The 20,080-nt window shown below is 38.5% G+C and overlaps 2 long non-coding RNA genes and 1 other non-coding gene across 3 annotated transcripts; all 3 read left to right on the plus strand.

Annotated features, from left to right (window-relative positions):
* Positions 1-580: 580 nt before the first annotated feature.
* LOC137718529 (uncharacterized) lies at positions 581-3,439 on the plus strand. Its single transcript, XR_011065898.1, has 3 exons — positions 581-2,183; positions 3,097-3,158; positions 3,401-3,439. It is a non-coding gene; the product is annotated as an uncharacterized lncRNA (long non-coding RNA).
* On the plus strand, positions 3,437-4,579 carry LOC137718528 (uncharacterized). Its single transcript, XR_011065897.1, has 2 exons — positions 3,437-3,622; positions 4,072-4,579. It is a non-coding gene; the product is annotated as an uncharacterized lncRNA (long non-coding RNA).
* Positions 4,580-17,631: 13,052 nt separating this feature from the next.
* TRNAG-UCC (transfer RNA glycine (anticodon UCC)) lies at positions 17,632-17,703 on the plus strand. The gene has a single exon. It is a non-coding gene; the product is annotated as a tRNA-Gly (tRNA).
* Positions 17,704-20,080: the final 2,377 nt, after the last annotated feature.

The raw sequence follows: 20,080 nt of genomic DNA on the forward strand, positions 1-20,080 counted from the left end.
ATGTCAAAATATAAATCCTACATAACAATATGTACATTATTCACAATACTCATAGAGTGTATATGTCACTGTTTCTTTTGAAAAGAAAGTTTACATATTGACATCAATGCTGCAATTTCCACCCATTTGTTCATGATTGATGCTTCAAATTTTCATTGCCAATCTACAAACGATAGTGAGAAAATTAAAAATCAAATAAAAAGAGTTAATTGATAAGTGAGAAATGCATACTGAAAGGTTATCGTTAATAAAGCTGTTACCTATTAGGAATCACCATAATTAGTTGGAATGAAGCAAGACTTCTTTGTATACTACATTCCGTGTAAATACACCTTGTTGGCCTACTATGGAGCCACTTTTTACTAACACGGTTGTGGTTGACTTTGAGACCCCCCTCGATAAAGCCACATATAATTGTCCATGGCTGAAGACATGATCTGGAAGGTAAACGCCTACATGTGGTATTGTCTAACCTTGAGATTTGTTTATAGTGATAGAGAAACTTAGTTTCACTGGAAATTGCTTTCTTGTAAGTTCATTATTAATCGAATTTAAACAACAGTTGTTGCTTGCTTCCAGACTTCCAGTCCACAGTTGAGAGACAAGGAAGTTTAAAGAGATCAAGGTTTAGGGTTTTTGTTTCGCCACAAAGTAAAGGTAGGTCTTTTCCGGATTTTACCATTTTAATTGTTTATAGCAATCAATTTTTCCCAATTTTCCTTCGGTTTTCTCTTATGAGTATTTTTTATTAAGTGTTTTGTGTCCTAATTCCTTAGTCACCTTTCACCAACTAATTGGTTTTGCTATGGTAGTCCTTCGTCTATTTATATATCCTAATCATTTTTTCTGTTTATCCTAATCATTTTTCAGTTTATCCCAATTATTTTTGTGTTCTATGACCATATGGATTACAATCTGACGAAATTACACTGATTGAGATGATATTGATCGAATGAATGAGTTAGAAACTAAAAATAGATTAGTTTCATCGATATGTTGATCAAATGAATGAGTTAGAAGCAGAAAATTATATTAGTTTCTTACTGCTTTTATTACTGAACATATTTTGTGTATATGTAGTGCTTTATTTTCAAGGTTATTTCTTTCAACACCAAGTGCATGTATGGATGGTGATTTGAGGAAAATGTAGACACGGCTATTACCATATTTGGATGTTTATGCAGTGGTATTAAAGCTAAGCAACCTAACTCAGCCATTAAAAATTGTGCTCAAGTTTAGTGTATTAAGAATGGAGAAGGAGTTTAAGGTCGAAGTGGAAGCGATTGGCCATGTTCGCCATAAGAATTTATTGAGGTTGCTTGGTTATTCAGCTGAAGGAGCTCATAGGTAATTTTTATATTCATTTGCTATATCCTGTAATCTTTCAAGTTTCCATCTTTTGCTAAGTTGTGTTTTGTTTTTTAAATGCTTTAGGTTCATGGTGATGAAAGCTGCTATATTTAAAATAACCACTTTTTAGTTCTTTCCATTTTTTAATGTATCAGACAACTTGGTTCTAAGATTAGTACATAGTTATGTTCTTTTTTATCTTGCAGATTTAAAAACAGCGATTGGGTATTTCTCTCTGGTAATTGTGTGGGTGAAGTTGGTTTCCTTTCTCCACTTTTACTAATTTTATTTAAGTTCATCTATGCTATATAATTGTTTTGGGAGTTATTTGGAATTTAATTCAACTCTTCTGTGTTTCATTTAACGAAGATTTGAACTTTATTCAATAGTTTACTAATTTTGTGTGTTTTTTTCTTAAAACATATGACCCAACTTTTTCTCTTAGAGAGAAGAACATGCATTCACTTTACTTAGGGTTGTCCGCAAGAGAAACTTACAGATTAGTTCATTTCATTAGTATTTCATTTTGCTTGAAACATCTCGACATTATATTATTTAGCAAAATAACAGACTTTGTTTTTATGCAAAAACCTTTGGCCTAGGCTTGAAAATTTTGTCTTTGGCTGACAGATCAATGCTGACAGGTAAAGTTATAGTTAGTTATAAGAACTTCTTGAATATTCTTAGATCTCAGGTCCATTTGGGGTGGGTGTTTTGCCAGTTGGAGTTCATTTTGGGAATTGATTGACGATTTTGGTTTCAGGAGAGTGCAGCACCTGTTTTCTGGGATGAATCCTCTTGCCTTGCCTTATTCGTTGCAATATCATTGAAAGGTCAATATTTCTAATTTTTTTAGTTTTTGCTGCATGTTGATGCATGTTAAGCATGCTTTCTTCCAACCTTAAATACATCCTCTTTTCTATTTGACGAACTATTGATTTACACACACACACACACACACATAATTTTGCTTTGGCTACATCATGATATATAGATGTTTGTTCTTTGCGATTTTTTTGTTGGGGTAAGGTAAGTGATTTGCTGAGTTGTAATTTTTGTTGGGGTAAGTGATTTGATGCTGGTATGTTCATGTTATACAAATAGTAAATTCACAAAAGACTATATTGTAAACCATTTTAAAAGTAGATTGTTACTAGACTTATCTAATTGCAAAAGTTTGAGTTTTTTATTTTCTGAGTTAAGCATTTAGCTCCTGGATTGCACAAAATCAGTATTTAAATAATTTTTTTCTATAAGAATGCGGTGATGATATATTTTTTTTCCCAACAAATTTACATTTGTATGTGGTTGTGATGAATATGCTTTATATGTTGTATTGTAGATTATTTGGGTCGGTATTGGAATACGTCTTTTGTAATCTGAATCCTTTTACTGATTTAGCATTTGCAAATGGGTATTCTGCTTAAATTTACTTTTTTATGATTTTGAATGTTTTCCTTGTACCTTCCAATCTTGCATGTAGGTGCATAATTTGGTTTTGTCATTAAGATGAGCAATTTCAAATGCTTCCTTTGGGTTTTCTCAAACAAATAGCTGAAATATCTTATATAAGTTAATGTTATTACGTTGATTGTTGTTCATATTATTTTCTTGCATTTCCTATTCTTATGATTTATTTAAAAAGATAAATTTGCTTTAATTAGTTTGGTTACTTTACAGGAAATCTTATATGGATTTTTAATCGACGAATTCCAGTTTCTAACACTTAATTTTCTTCAATTGTAGGTATTTGAACGTTATATGTCTAAATTTTGTTCAATAATTAGAAAGAACCTTTTGTTCACTAGGTAAAAGCCATATTGCTTCTATAGCATAAAACTACTCTTACACAATCAAAGTATACAGTGTATACATATGCAACAGATATGTTGGAAATAAAGTACAACATAAAATATTTGTGTTTTATTGATTAATTGGCTAAGTTCGTGATGGTCATTTGAGGCTATACAAACGAAATTTGTTGTACGTAAGCTCATATTTAGGTAAGAACCATGAATCTCTAATTGTTTTCAATTTTTGCTTATTCCAGCTTCACATTATTCTAAAGCCGTATTTATGGAAAAAAAAAGTTTCCAACCGTGACACCCAAGAAAGGTTGTAGCTTCTCTTTCTTTGTTAACTTATTAAAAATGATTTCCTAAGCTTTGTTGTTTTTAATTTATTCATTTGCAATGTGGAAAAGTTGTTGATTATCTCATTGACCCCACCCTTTATTGCCCGCACAAGTGGTCGACGTTCCGAATCGCTTTCTGTAAGTAATGTTTCAGTCTTTGTAATATTCTACTCTTTAAATTATTGTTGTGATGTTCTGAATCATCAAATTAGGTATAAGATCAGTGGATCTGCTGAATTTGATAATATTATTCAACAATGTGGTGAGCTTTTTCACATTGCATTATAATATTTAATATATAGAATTAAGCATTGTAACTTTCAGTAATCTTTTTCTTTTGAGTAATGTATTTCTGATACTTTCTCCTCCAACTAAGCTCTTGAAAAGCTTTTCTATAAAACTTATAGTTGTTTAAAGTGTCTTATCCATCCATTAATCCTTTACCAAAATAAGCAAATCATTTTAATTAGTTTACGCTAGATCATATGAATTTTAAGGTTACTATTTTGATTGTTTAATTACCCAGGTTTCTAACATTGCATTCCTTTTTTTAATAAATGAGTTTCATTCTTCGTTCTGAAATGTAGTTTACAAAGGAAAATCCATATGCAAACTAATCTACAACGACTCAAAGTTAAAGATCAAGAAGAGTTGATGAAAGAAGCAGTGACAAGCATTTTACAAACATCTCTTAGTTTTCGATCAACAATCCAGGCGTATAACAGTCGCTGGGTTGGAGATTATGTACTTCTCATGTTTCTACTCCCTGGTTTGGTAAAGAAGAAACTTATATTTTGTTTTACATTGAACTCAGTATAAATTTCAGGGGTTGTGTTTTTAGTATTTTCGGGTCTGAGTTCTGTATATATTAGAATAATAGTAACTTTTTGTATGTTTTGTGAATTTGTTGTTATTCTAGCAGGAACTGCCGTGGTGGCAGGGAACAAACATAAAAGCAGTGTTATTCCAGAATTTGATAATATTATTCAACAATGTGGTGAGCTTTCTCACAACATTGGGTATGATTGTCAAAACTTTAAATTCGTTGTACCTAAATTGAAACAATTTTCTATGACACAATCTTTTTATATATTTCGAATATAATCTTTCATTCAATTTTTAATCGTGCAGCAACGCGCAAGTAGTAATTTCTAGTATATATCTATGTGTTATTTATTTTTTTACATAAATTGAATAAATTTTACAAAAATAAAGAAACAAAAATAAACGATATGTGCAGAAGAACAAAAACCATTTCTCTTTCTCTTTGACCAATTAACCCTGTAAAGTTGTGTTTGAATGGTATATTTTAGTTTTGTGGCTTTTGTTTTGTCACCACAATCACTTTCCATGTATTGAGTGTTTCTTTTTTACCTTAGATTTGGTAGCTTTTTTGAAAAGAAACCTATGAGGAGGGTCCATTTGGATAAACCACGCACTTTAAAACACAAACCAAATTATAAAAATTTGCTGATTGTTTTTCATATAAATTCCATGTAATGTGGGAGGATTCCAATTTCTCAGTTACATGTGTCTAGAATTATAACATGTTTACTTCTCAACACTAGTGGAGGTAGGGTGGGGGCAATGCATGCTTCTGACCCCCAACAAGATGCATGTGTTAACTACGATACTCTTAGTTCATCTCATTCTTGGTTTTGAGAGTATTTGATAACTGATTAAGGTGGGTTAAGGAAAATTAGGGCTTGTTTGGATGTGCTTTTAAAATGATTGAAAGATCTTTTAGAGAAAATGTTTTTTGGTTCCAAAAGCACTTAAAGTGCTTTTCTAGAGTTTACTTGCATTTTTATTAAGGATTGGTTCCAAAAATTTTTTCACCAAAAGCGCTTTCAGTCATTTAAAAGTATATCCAAACGAGCTCTTAATTGTTCTACTGATTTTACAACATTTAAGCGTTAAACTAACTAATAAAAAAAAAATGGTGGGTCTATAAAATCATATAAGTGTGATATCATGGGTCTATAAGAGGGTCAAATCCGATTGGCAATCACCATTTACTTTTTGATCATTTGAGAGCATCTATAAAGGAGATATCAAATATAATGTGTCAAAATTTTGGTTGATGGCTGATATGACTAATTGGATACAAAGGTTAAGTCTTCTTAATTTTTAATGGATGTGTCAAATATTTATTTTATTATTATGTTGGACCACATAATTACATTAACTATTAAAAAGTTGTTAAAATTAATTTTAGTTTTTATTATATTGGTTGTCAATGAGACTCATACATTAAAAAATTAAATAAAAATATTTGATTCGTTCATTCGTTGTTAAAAAAAAAGACAGCTAGAAAGTAAGGAGTCAAATGGCTCAACTACCACGTTATATATGACATCTCAATTGGAGAACACGAATGACACATCCCGATCGAGATCAGGGCATGCTGGCCGTCACGTGGAAGTGACGTAACCATGTGCACAGTGCGGAAGCTAATAAAATAATAATGGAAATAGTAATACGAATAAATAAAAACTAGTTTTACATAAAGTAATAACAAGTGCAAGCGTAAGTGTGATGCTAAGTTCAGAGCATAAAGCCTAAAGCAGTCCGGGAGAAAATGACGCAACAAAAGTACACCCGAAGGTGGTCCTACGCTGGTGATCGTCTGTCAGATATGCCGGGAAAACCCTTTGGGAAACCACCAAACGTGCTAGCCAACTAGAACCTGGAGGGGCGCAAAACAAAAGCGTGAGTGGGCAAAAACAAAGCTTTTCGAAAACCATTTAATAAATAAGTTCTAACCCCTCGCCGTAAAACCCGTATACTTCTCAGAAAATAGATATATAGATATATAAACCAATCATGCTCAAGCATATGCTATGCCAAAACCTCAAAATGAAATGCAAGTGCTCAGGTAATAACGCATCAATATCATATAAACTGTTAGCTGGAGTCACCTAACGTGACCTGTACGGCTGAATCTAGAGCTTAAATCTCAATCTCATTAACTAGACATGCACACGAGTTGGAACCACCTAAAGTGGTCTAAAGTGGTCTGTACGACAGGCCTGGGTGTAACATATATATATATATATATATATATATATATATATACACGCTCAAGTGCTACGATCACGTGAAGGCTGGGCGAATAGTTGCGGGTCACCTACGAGTCGGAACCACCTAAAGTGGTCTGTACGACAGGACTGTGCACCTAACTTGGATCCAAGCTGAACGTGTGGTGCGGGAGGTGAACATCACATGAAGGACTGTGCCCAACTCTGGGCGGGAGCACTAACACCGGGGGTGCAGGTTATGAGCTCTCTATGCATCTCAATCAATACTGAATGTAAACATAAATCACACTTACCTGGCACTTACCTGTGCGTCCGCAGCACCAATACATACACATATATAAATGCAACTAATCATGCATAACAACCGGCAATATAAATATGGCATGTAACGAATAAACGTTTTAAATCACTTTCTGGGAAAAATATAAGTATATAGGTATATACGGAAAACCAAAAGCCTACTCACTGGTATGTGGAAGGGTCGTAACCCCCCTGCCTCGAGTGACCACACTCGTCCTCGGGATAAGATTCACCTATATGCGAAACAACTATAAAAACGTTAATTTTAAAGCACATAACCAACCTTTAGAAATAACTTCTCATACAATGCTCAAATGGGGTGTATGAATACACCAACGTGATCTACTCAACCTCAGGTACATCCCCATATTTTAAAATTAATTTTTCACCGTCGCACGCGCCCCCACGCGCCGGCCAAGGCACGGCCACACGCGCCGGCCAAGGCACGGCCACACGTGCCGGCCACGCACAGGCACGTGCCTGGCATGCTGACGGCGTCAGTTGACGCCGTCAGGAATATTCCGTTATCCCTAACGGTAACCGCCAACGGCGTTAGGAATATTCCGTCAGTTTTGACGGAATATTCCATCGTCTTCTCCGGCGAGGCTCCGGCGCCGACGCCGGCGCCGGAAAATCGGGAAAACTTTAAATCGTCCTCGGCACCGGAGCCGGAAAATCGGGAAAACTTTAAATCGTCCTATCTTCTTCGTTTTTCAACCAAATTTCACAAAATTGGTACCAAAATGAAGCTTACAATGAGAGGAACACAATCATACCACTTTCAAGTGCTAAAATCCATGAAATCTCACCTGGAAAATCACCCCAATTTCGGCCAACCTCGAAACTCGTGATCCTGACGTCCAAAACCTTCAAACGAACCACCCCGAGCCTCCTAGGGACCTTACCAAGCTTCCTACAAGCTTGAAATTCCCAAAAACATGAGAAATTACGTGTGCATAAACAATACCTAAAATCGGGTATCCCGAGTTCGACGTGAAAACGAAGGTATCTTTACCTAAAATGGGTACGGTTGGACTCGTACGAGCCTCATGAGCATGGATATATACTTTGTTTCTTCGATCTGTGAAGGTTTGATGTGTTTGTGTGTGTGTCCGTACATTAGAATGGAAAATGGGAGAGGAAAGGGAGCTCGGGACAGGTGTAGGGATAGGGGAAACAGTGAGGGTGAGTATAGGGAAGAGTGTGTGGTGCAAAACCAGCCACACCAAGCCAAAAAGAACAACTACACAACGAAAAATCACGCTAGGGGCAAAATCGTCTTTTCACGCGTACGTTTTTTAAATTTCCGGGACGGGCTGTTACAACCTACCCACCTTAATAGAATTTCGTCCGGAAATTCAAAACAACCATACAACAACCCCCTAGTGATCAAAGAACAACCGAGGATACAAGTCCCTCATCCGATCTTCTGTTTCCCACGTAGCTTCCTCCACGGAATGATTTCTCCACAAAACTTTCACTAAGTTCACCGTCTTGTTCCTCAGAACCTTTTCCTTCCAATCTAGTATCGTCACTGGTTCCTCATCATAAGTCAAATCTGGATTAATTTCCAAGGGTTGAGGAGGTATCACATGAGACGGATCAGCAACATAATGTCGAAGCATGGACACGTGAAAAACGTTATGTACTCTAGCCAACTCCGGAGCCAACTCCAACCTGTAAGCTACCTCACCAACTTGCTCAGCGACCATGTATGATCCGATGTACCTGGGACTCAACTTGCCTTTCTTTCCAAACCGCACAACACCTCTCCATGGTGAAAGCTTCAGAAATACCCAATCGCCAACCTCATACACTCTGTCAGTAGCATGCGGTTCTGCCTGTCCTGGGCTGCCTTCAGGTTAGACTTAATCACCTTAACATTTTGAGTAGTCTCCTTAACAATCTCCGGACCCACTAAAACTCTTTCTCCAACCTCTGACCAACACAACGGTGTGCGACAAGATCTACCATACAATGCCTCGAATGGTGCCATGCCGATACTCGAATGAAAGCTGTTGTTGTAGGCAAATTCCATTAAATCCAACCGCTTGTGCCAAGCATCACCAAACTGTAGCACCGAAGCCCGCAACATATCTTCCAAAGTCTGAATAATTCTCTCTGACTGTCCGTCTGTTTGAGGATGATACGCCGTACTATAAAGTAGTCTCGTACCCAAAGCTTCCTGAAACGCCACCTAAAACTTAGATGTAAATCGTGGATCACGATCCAAGACAATACTCACAGAGACACCATGGTATTTCACAATCTTCGAGATAAACAACTCCGCTAATCGGCCCAAGGAATACTTCTCCCTTACTGGAATAAAATGTGCTGACTTAGTAAGCCGATCAACAATCACCCAAATGCCGTCAAAGCCATTATGTGTACGCGGAAGCTTGTACACAAAATCCATAGTAATATTTTCCCATTTTCCACTCTGGAACGGGAAGCGGCTGCAACAATCCAAACGGCTTATTCATTTCCGCCTTAACTTGCTGACAAACAGCACACCTACTCACATACTCAGCTATTTCCCTCTTCATACCCGGCCAATAATAAAACGGTCGAATGGTATGATACATTTTAGTAGCTCCTGGATGCATGGCATAAGCCGAAATATGTGCTTCATCGAGAATTGCTTTCTTTAAATCCAAATTATTAGGCACGAGCATCCTACTCTCCTGCATTAACATGCCATCTGAATCATGAACTCTGAGGTCTTTCCTCCTTCCTCGATCTCGAGCTTGGATCAATTCCTGAGTTTCCCTATTAGCTACTTGAGCTTCAAGCACCCGATCGACCAAAATTGGTCTAACTTGAAAATTAGCAAGCAATGCCACATCTCGATCTTCTGCTTCCAACCTCACTTCCGTAGAACGTAAGTCTGTCAGAAGAGGAATACGACTCGCATACAACGCATTGATACGGCCCTGAGACTTCCTGCTAAGTGCATCAGCCACAACGTTTGCACGACCAGGGTGATAATCAATCGTGCAGTCATAATCACTGAGCAGCTCCATCCACCTTCGCTGACGAAGATTAAGTTCCTTCTGCGTAAAAAGATACTGAAGACTTTGTGATCTGTAAAGATCTTACATTTCTCTCCATAAAGGTAATGTCTCCATAACTTCAACGCAAAAATGATGGCTGCTAACTCCAAATCATGTGTAGGGTAATTCAACTCATGAGGTTTCAGTTGCCGTGAAGCGTAAGCAATCACCCTACCATGTTGCATCAACACACATCCCAAACCATTCAAAGAAGCATCACTATAAACCTCGAAATCACCACTATCGTCCGGGAGTGCCAAAACAGGTGCATGAGTGAGACAATACTTCAACTGCTGGAAACTCTGCTCACACTTATCATCCCACTCAAATTTAACGTCTTTCCTCGTTAACCTCGTCAGTGGTAAAGCAATCACAGAAAAATCCTTAACAAACCGTCGATAATACCCTGCTAAACCAAGGAAACTCCTCACCTCAGTGACGGTTTGCGGTTGCTCCCATTTCTCCACAGCTGCGACCTTCTGGGGGTTCACCAAAATAACCTGAGCTGAAATGATGTGCCCCAAAAACGCAACTTGATCTAACCAAAACTGGCACTTACTAAACTTAGCATACAATTGGTGTTCCCTCAACCTTTTCAACACCAAAGTAAGATGTCGAACATGCTCCGCTTTCGACTTCGAATACACCAAAATGTCGTCGATAAAAACAATAACAAACCTATCCAAATATGGCTGAAACACTCGGTTCATCAAATCCATAAAAGCAGCTGGTGCATTCGTCAACCCAAACGGCATAACCAGAAACTCGTAATGACCATAACGAGTCCTGAATGTCATCCCTACTAATCTTCAGCTGATAATATCCAGACCTCAAGTCAATCTTGGAGAATACACAAGCACCTCGAAGTTGATCGAACAAGTCATCAATACGCGACAACGGATAACGGTTTTTAATCGTCACCCAATTCAATTGCCGGTAATCAATACGTAGCCTCAAAGTTCTGTCTTTCTTCCTCACAAACAATACTAGAGCTCCCCAAGGTGAAGTACTCGGCTGGATGAAACCCTTATCCACTAATTCCTGCAACTGAACCTTCAATTCCCTTAACTCAGCGGGAGCCATGCGATAAGGAGTCAAGGAAATATGATTAGTACCTGGAAGCAACTCAAGAGTAAACTCCATGTCTCGATCTGGCGGTAACCCAGGTAAATCCTCAGGAAAAACATCGGGAAAGTGTCTGACTACCCTCACATCCTCTACTCTACTAGGAGCAGCCTCATCCAACACCACATGAGCTAAGTAACCCTGACAACCTTTAGATAACAACCTTTTCGCTCGCAAGGCCGAAATAACGCCTTGTCTCACCCCACTCTGCTCGCTCACAAAAGTAACCACATGTAGTCTAGGACGATGGAACTTAACTATTTTCCCGTAACAATCAATATTGGCACGATTGAAATGCAACCAATCCGTGCCCAGAATCACATCAAAGTCAACAATGTCTAACGGAATAAGATTAGCTGGCATAACAACATCCTCCACTATCACTGGACATCCTGGGTACACACGATCTACAATACATCTCTCCCCTCTAGGCATAGCGAACTCTAAATCATACCCTAGAGGTATGGGGCGAGGTTGCAACACTTGAGCAAATGTATGAGAAATCACAGAATGTGTAGCACCACAATCAATTAATACTCTAGCAAAACAACCAAGGATATTTAACGTACCTATGATCAAATCTGGATTGTTCTGAGCATCCTGCAGAGAAATATTATGAATACGCCCCTGGGTCTGCTGTCGTCCACCTCGACCTCTGCTCGTCTGGCCGCCACGACTCTGAATGCCACGCCCCTGACTGGGCTGACCAGACTGCCTCGAAGACCCCGCATTACTCGTAGCAATCTCCCCATGCTGAATCTGTCCTTCTTGAAACCACTGAGAATCGCCTACTGGAGCTGGAGGATACGACGTATAGCCGCCGGAATACGGAGGATAACCGCCCTGGGAATACCGGTCCTGGGGATATTGATACTGTCCCGGGGCATAGGGAACAACATCGCCCTGATAGTAGTAAACACCACCTCGACCTGTCTACCCATAACTACCAGGACCCTGAATCTGCTGAATCGGTATGGGTGGTGGCAAGAAAGTCTGCTGCGGCTTCTGCTGCTGACTCTGGGGACAATTTGCAGCCCGATGTCCCATCTGCCCACAAGTAAAGCAACCACTGCTACCACGCCTACACTCACCAAAATACCGATTATTGCACCTGCGGCAGACTAAGGCCCTACCTCTACCAGCATCACCTTGTCTCTGGCCTCTAGCACCACCAGCAAACCTACCTCCACGTCCCTGACCAGTGGCGCTAAAACCCCCGCTAGAAGAGCTAGAACTAGTGCCACCCCTCTTGAAGTTCTGTGTCCTACGAGGTCCGAGCGACGCCTGACCTTTACCTTTATCATCATTCTTCTGATTACCATCTTTCTCTTCCTCCTCACTCTCGCTCGGCATATTTTCTGAATCCTCAATTCTCAGCAGAATCTCATAAAACTCCTGGTAAGTATCACAGTGGGTAGTGGTCGTCATCGAACGCCACTTCTTCTTAGTGCCTAAACGGAAACGACGAAGCATATTCGCCGGATTGCCAGCAACATCTGGATGATAGCGAGACAAATCAGTGAACCTCCGGTAGTACTCATTCGCTGTCAACTTCTCCTGTCTCAACTCAGTGAATTCCTGCTTCTTGCGATCAATATACTCAGGAGGCACAAACCTTCTCTTGAACAACTCTCGGAAAACAACCAATCCGTCTTCTCAGCTGGAGTCAAACGACGAAGTTCCTGCTCCCACCAGGCTGCAGACTCCTTACCCAAAAACCACGATGTCGTCTCGACCCACTTCTTGACAGGGAGATTCCCCTGACTGTGCAAAACACGAAAAGTCTTCTCAATATGCTCTAACCATCGCTCTGCACCCTCATGACCCTCGTTGCCTTCAAACTTATCCAACTTCAAATTATACATAGTCTCCAGAGGAGTCATCTGGGGAGGGCGGATCGTCGACTGAATAGCTGTAGCAATAGCTTCCCCCAGCTGAGTAATATCGGGGAAACTAGGCTCAGCAGAGCGACGTGGTTCCCGACGAGGTGGCATAATTCTGACAGAAGACACCAAAACCATTAGAATACTCACAAAAGCACAGGACTGCCAAACCTAGGCTCTGATACCAAACTGACACACCCCGATCGAGATCAGGGCATGCTGGCCATCACGTGGAAGTGACGTAACCATGTGCACAGTGTGGAAGCTAATAAAATAATAATGGAAATAGTAATACGAATAAATAAAAACTAGTTTTACATAAAGTAATAACAAGTGCAAGCGTAAGTGTGATGCTAAGTTCAGAGCATAAAGCTTAAAGCAGTCCGGGAGAAAATGACGCAACAAAAGTACACCCGAAGGTGGTCCTACGCTGGTGATCGTCTGTCAGATATGCCGGGAAAACCCTCTGGGAAACCACCAAACGTGCTAGCCAACTAGAACCTGGAGGGGCGCAAAACAAAAGCGTGAGTGGGCAAAAACAAAGCTTTTCGAAAACCATTTAATAAATAAGTTCTAACCCCTCGCCGTAAAACCCGTATACTTCTCAGAAAATACATATATAGATATATAAACCAATCATGCTCAAGCATATGCTATGCCAAAACCTCAAAATGAAATGCAAGTGCTCAGGTAATAACGCATCAATATCATATAAACAGTTAGCTGGAGTCACCTAACGTGACCTGTACGGCTGAATCTAGAGCTCAAATCTCAATCTCACTAACTAGACCTGCACACGAGTCGGAACCACCTAAAGTGGTTTGTACGACAGGCCTGGGTGTAACATATATATATACGCTCAAGTGCTACGATCACGTGAAGGCTGGGCGAATAGTCGCGGGTCACCTACGAGTCGGAACCACCTAAAGTGGTCTGTACAACAGGACTGTGCACCTAACTTGGATCCAAGCTGAGCGTGTGGTGCGGGAGGTGAACATCACGTGAAGGACTGTGCCCAACTCTGGGCGGGAGCACTAACACCGGGGGTGCAGGTTATGAGCTCTCTATGCATCTCAATCAATACTAAATGTAAACATAAATCACACTTACCTGACACTTACCTGTGCGTCCGCAGCACCAATACATACACATATATAAATGCAACTAATCATGCATAACAACCGGCAATATAAATATGGCATGTAACGAATAAACGTTTTAAATCACTTTCTGGGAAAAATATAAGTATATAGGTATATACGGAAAACCAAAAGTCCACTCACTGGTATGTGGAAGGGTCGTAACCCCCTGCCTCGAGTGACCATGCTCGTCTTCGGGATAAGATTCACCTATATGCGAAACAACTATAAAAACGTTAATTTTAAAGCACATAACCAACCTTTAGAAATAACTTCTCATACAATGCTCAAATGGGGTGTATGTATACACCAACGTGATCTACTCAACCTCAGGAACATCCCCATATTTTTAAATTAATTTTTCACCGTCGCACGCGCCCCCACGCGCCGGCCAAGGCACGGCCACACGCGCCGGCCACGCACAGGCACGTGCCTGGCACGCTGACGGCGTCAGTTGACGCCGGCAGGAATATTCCATTACCCCTAATGGTAACCGCCAACGGCGTTAGGAATATTCCGTCGTCTTCTCCGGCGAGGCTCCGGCGCCGTCGCCGGCGTCGGAAAATCGGGAAAACTTTAAATCGTCCTATCTCCTTTGTTTTTCAACCAAATTTCACAAAATTGGTACCAAAATGAAGCTTACAACGAGAGGAACACAATCATACCACTTTCAAGTGCTAAAATCCACGAAATCTCACCTGGAAAATCACCCCAATTTCGGCCAACCTCGAAACTCGTGATCCCGACGTCCAAAACCTTCAAACGAACCACCCCAAGCCTCCTAGGGACCTCACCAAGCTTCCTACAAGCTTGAAATTCCCAAAAACATGAGAAATTACGTGTGCATGAACAATACCTAAAATCGGGTATCCCGAGTTCAACGTGAAAACGAAGGTATCCTTACTTGAAATGGGTACGGTTGGACTCTTACAAGCCTCACGAGCATGGATATATACTTTGTTTCTTCGATCTATGAAGGTTTGATGTGTTTGTGTGTGTGTCCGTACGTTGGAATGGAAAATGGGAGAGGAAAGGGAGCTCGGGACAGGTGCAGGGATAGGGGAAACAGTGAGGGTGAGTATAGGGAAGAGTGTGTGGTGCAAAACCAGCCACACCAAGCCAAAAAGAACAACTACACAACGAAAAATCACGCTAGGGGCAAAATCGTCTTTTCACGCGTACGTTTTTAAAATTTCTGGGACGGGCTGTTACACGAATGTCTTTTAATCTTATTTGGCATATTTGACATCTCATTTGGAGATGATCCAGGCTAATTGTTTTTTTATTATTGTTTATTAACGTGAGGGAAGTCAAACATTAGAATAAGGCTTATTAATTGAAATGCTCCCTGAAATTTTCATTTAGTCTTAATTTACCCCCTAAAACTGGTTTTGTCTCATTTTGCCCTTCAATTGACATTTTTCGTTCATTTGGTCTCACTTTACCCATTGTTTCGTTATAAAAACGTTAAAATTGAAGTGCATTTTGGACACTTCACTTTTTGCACGCCTCTTAAAATATGTAAGTTAAAGTCGAAATTGTAATTATTTATTGCCAATTAGAGTAAGTGACTCAGCAATGTGAAGCCTTTGGTTAAAAAATGTGCACATTTGCTTTTGGATAATTTTTTTTTTTAGGTTTTGGGGTTTGCATTAGAAGTATTTTGGACATAATAGCTTAATGGTTTTTTTATTTATTACTAGCAAAGGTCACACACTTTGTGTGTTGACAAATATATATTTTTTATATTTTTAAATATTTGTTTTTTAATTTATTTTATGAGAGGAGTTATTTGTTTTTAACAGGTTGGTAAGCATCCCAAAAAAATAGGGGTTGGCAGTTAGGAAAGAGAGAGAGAAAGAGAGAGAATGAGTTGGAAAGGTATTGATAAAGTGACATAGTTGTGAATTTTAGAAAAAAAAAGGTAAAAACTTAGTTGTACAAAATTACTTTAATGCCCACATTGTTTTCTTTTCTAATATCTTCTTTCAATTTTGTATTAAGGGGTATAGTAGTAATTTTATTAGTTTTTTGTTGACAAACAATGTTTTATTAATATGTAGTTTAGATTATATATGGTGCAATTGTTCTAAGATCAATTTTTTATGGGTGAAACTTGTGATTAGGCCAAATTTTCAAGTGCAAAATTTCCATTGAACCAATATATGGTGCAATAGGTTGATCATGTTTTCTTTATGTTGAGTATTTTTCAAGTACAAAATTTCCATTGAGCCAATACATGGATGTCTTGCAAATGAAGCAACTCTAGGAACAAAATTGTAACCTTTATTTTGGTTCATATAATGATTCTGCTGCCATGAATTTTTTCTATTGATTGAATAATTTATTTTTAAAAGGGCCAAAAATCATGAGTTTGAATTAGAGTTGTTAAAAATGGAATTGAGATTGTTTTAGTTTGTAGTGTCACTTCCTGGCCCATTCCACCACCATAGGACGATATTGTCCGCTTTAGGCTTACCATTCCCTCACGGTTTTGTTTTTGGGAACTCACGAGCAACTTCCCAGTGGGTCACCCATCATGGGATTGCTCTAGCCCCCTTCTTGCTTAACTTCAGAGTTCTTACGGAACCCGAAGCCCGTGAGCTCCCAAAAGGCCTTGTGCTAGGTAGAGATGGGAATATACATTTAAGGATCACTCCCCTGGGCGATGTGGGATATCACAATCCATCCCTCTTAGGGGCTCGACGTCCTCGTCGGCACACCACGCGCTAAGGTTTGGCTCTGATACCATATTGTCACATCCCGGCCCACTCCACCACCGTAGCACGATATTGTCCACCTTGGGCTTACCATTCCCTCACGGTTTTGTTTTTGGGAACTCATGAGCAACTTCCCAGGGGGTCACCCATCATGGGATTGCTCTAGCCCCCTTCTCGCTTAACTTCGGAGTTCCTACGGAACCCGAAGCCAGTGAGCTCCCAAAAGGCCTCGTGCTAGGTAGAGATGAGAATATACATTTAAGGATCACTCCCCTGGGCGATGTGGGATATCACATGCAGGCTGAATGTAAATAGATGTGTAAAAAGTGAAATGTCCAAACCTTTTAATTTAATATTTCTTTGATGGAATTGGGTGAAGTGAGATAAAGAGTTGAAAATGTCAGTTTCAAAGGGTAAAGTGAGACAAAATGTTAGTAAACTGAGACTAAATATCAGTTTCAAAGGGTTTATGAGACAAAATGTTAGTAAACTGAGACTAAATGTCAGTTTCAGATGGTAAACTTAGACTAAATGTTAGTTTCAATGGACGTTTCAATTAATAAGCCATTAGGATAAATTAGTCTTCTCATATCCATTATGGGCAAGTAAATATTTTATATTATTGTTGTGAGCCATAGTGCAATATACGTATTTTTCACTTGGCAATTTATCTTGAGTGATGCTATTTGCATACTTATTTTTATATCTCACACATTCATATTAATTTTTGTTCTTTAATCTTCTTTATTATTCGATATGATAGATGACAAATTAAGAAGAGTGTGTAGAAGGTAAAAAAATGAGTGTGGATAGCACCACTCTTTGTCTGAGTCATTCTGGCCTTATTTTCTCGTTAAATAAAACTGTGAACGCTTTTTAACACCGAGCGTTTGTAGTCCAACGGTTAGGATAATTGCCTTCCAAGCAATAGACCCGGGTTCGACTCCCGGCAAACGCATTATCTCATTTTTTTCAATTTTATTTATTTATTCTCGACTTCGCCTTTGTTGAATTGGGTTCCATCTATTCCCCCAACCAAAAGGAAAAGGAATGTTCCGCTACCAGGAGTACAAACTAGGGGTGGGCACTTGGAACCGAAACATGAATTGAATCGGACTTCATCGAACGATTTGTTTTTACGGTTTTGAAACAGTTTGGTTTTGCGGTTTTAAAACCGAACTGCGGCAAAGTAAACAGTTCGGTTTTGGTTTTGGGTTTTCAAAATCGCACCGAAACCGAAACCAAAACCGATCCATATATTTTGAATGTTATGTTTTAACTTTTAATTAGTTCAACTACACTATTCGAGTCACCATATTCATCTGTCTGTCTCTGTCTCTCTCAAAACTCATCTTCATCTCTTCCACAGTCGACATCAGTGCCTCGGTGCTTGCATCTCTGCGACCTGGCTGGTTGCTTGCATCTCTGCGACCTCCCTTAAACTTTTTACCAATACTCAGCTCTGTGTATCTAAGCATTCGTCGATAAGAGATGCGCCACCCCCGAAATCACACAACGTTGTCTTCACGCTTCACATGCTGGGTTTAACCAACCCAGTGAGCTGTGCCACAATTCTGAGCTGAGTTGATGAGTTCATCAAGCTTAACAAGGCCCAATTATTTATCATGAGTCCAAAAAGACTCGCAGGTGGACATAGCAAAGTAGGGCTTGATATAGAAATATCCAACATGATAAACACGAGATAATAATCTATTTAAACATGGCCCAAACAATTTATGATGTTAAGAGTTTTGTAATGTTTAGATGGGTATTTTCTAATCTCTCCTATCAACATCTTTCGAACCATTCTTGATTTCTTATGCGTAAATAGGTGTATATTTTAAATTGTACATTTTTTTTTTCAAAAACCAAACCGAAACCGTTTAAAACCACACCGAATCAAACCAAACGGTTTGATTTCATTTCGATTTTGGTTTCAAAACTGCACTAAACAGCACCGCGCCCACCCCTAGTGCAAACCGGATGTTGTTTAGACAAATTCCAAAAAAACTTCCGCTGCCGGGAGTCGAACCCGGATTCGACAAATTCCAATTTTAATTTGCTACAGCGGATTCTTGTTCTATTATCTTCAATTATTTAATTTATATTATCATGTAAGCAAAATAGTTTTATTTTTTTTCCTCAAAAAGAAAAGAAATAAATAAAAAATAATTTTCTATTGCCAGAGTCGAACCCGTATTAAACAGATTTTCCAATTTTAATTTTCTACGGCAAATTGTTGTTCTCTTATCTTCAATTGTTTGTTTATAGTTCCTCACACCATTACATAGGCCCGAACTCAAAATTTGTAAACAAATCAACTGTTCAAAGATAGCAAGAATCCGTTGTAGAAAAATAAAACTGGATTATTTGATTAAAAGGCGGGTTTGACTCCTAGCAGCGGAAATTTCTAACACAACACGGTGACACGACACGAAAACGACATGAGAATAATAGGTTTCGGATCAACACGATAACTAATCGGGTCATTATTGGGTGATCCGTTAATAACGGGTTCTTAACGGGTATACACGTGGGTAACACGTGGGTAACCCGTTTCGATCCGTTAAGAAAAACATTATTTTGATAATTTTAAAGTTTAATTACTAAAAGATTTATTATAAAATACAATAGCCATATTAATATATACAATATATTCTATATTAAATATATAGTTTTGTATTATTATTCTATATAAGTTAAAAAAAAAAATTTAGTCATTATTTATTTTTATTATGAGAGTTCCTTATTATCATTACTACGATAAATTTTACTTAGCATGTTGTTATCCAAAATTAAAATAAACTAATATAGTTTTTGTATAGGCAAGAACTAAGAAGATATACATACAAGTATGAAAAATGTAAAAGAATATATAAACACTTGTGATTCATCATTATTCCTCCACGAGTTGATAATGGTTACACTTATATTATCGTTTAGATTTTTAAAATCCTCCAAACCCTCATGAATAATGTTTTTTATTTGAGGGAAAAATTAATAATAATTATTGTAGAAGTGTAAAAAATGTAAAAATAAAAAATAAAAAAAAAATACAATCACTCATAGTGACAAGCTTTACAATTTTCATGAAGGGGTCAGCTTCAAAATCCAACACTATAATCCATAAACCTTAAACTTATATTTAACCGTCGATTGTCATTTACGCTTTATTCATCTTACTGAATTTCATTTTTTTAATTTTCTTTTTTGAAAATATGACCATCTGGTGGATGTAAGAAGATGAATGATTTATGTCTTTGATATCACATTTTGATATTTATGGTTAACTGAAATACGAGTTGATGTCATACAGTTTGTAGAAACTTTATAAA

Source organism: Pyrus communis, chromosome 15 (assembly GCF_963583255.1).
Source record: "Pyrus communis chromosome 15, drPyrComm1.1, whole genome shotgun sequence".
Taxonomy (NCBI): Eukaryota; Viridiplantae; Streptophyta; class Magnoliopsida; order Rosales; family Rosaceae; genus Pyrus; species Pyrus communis.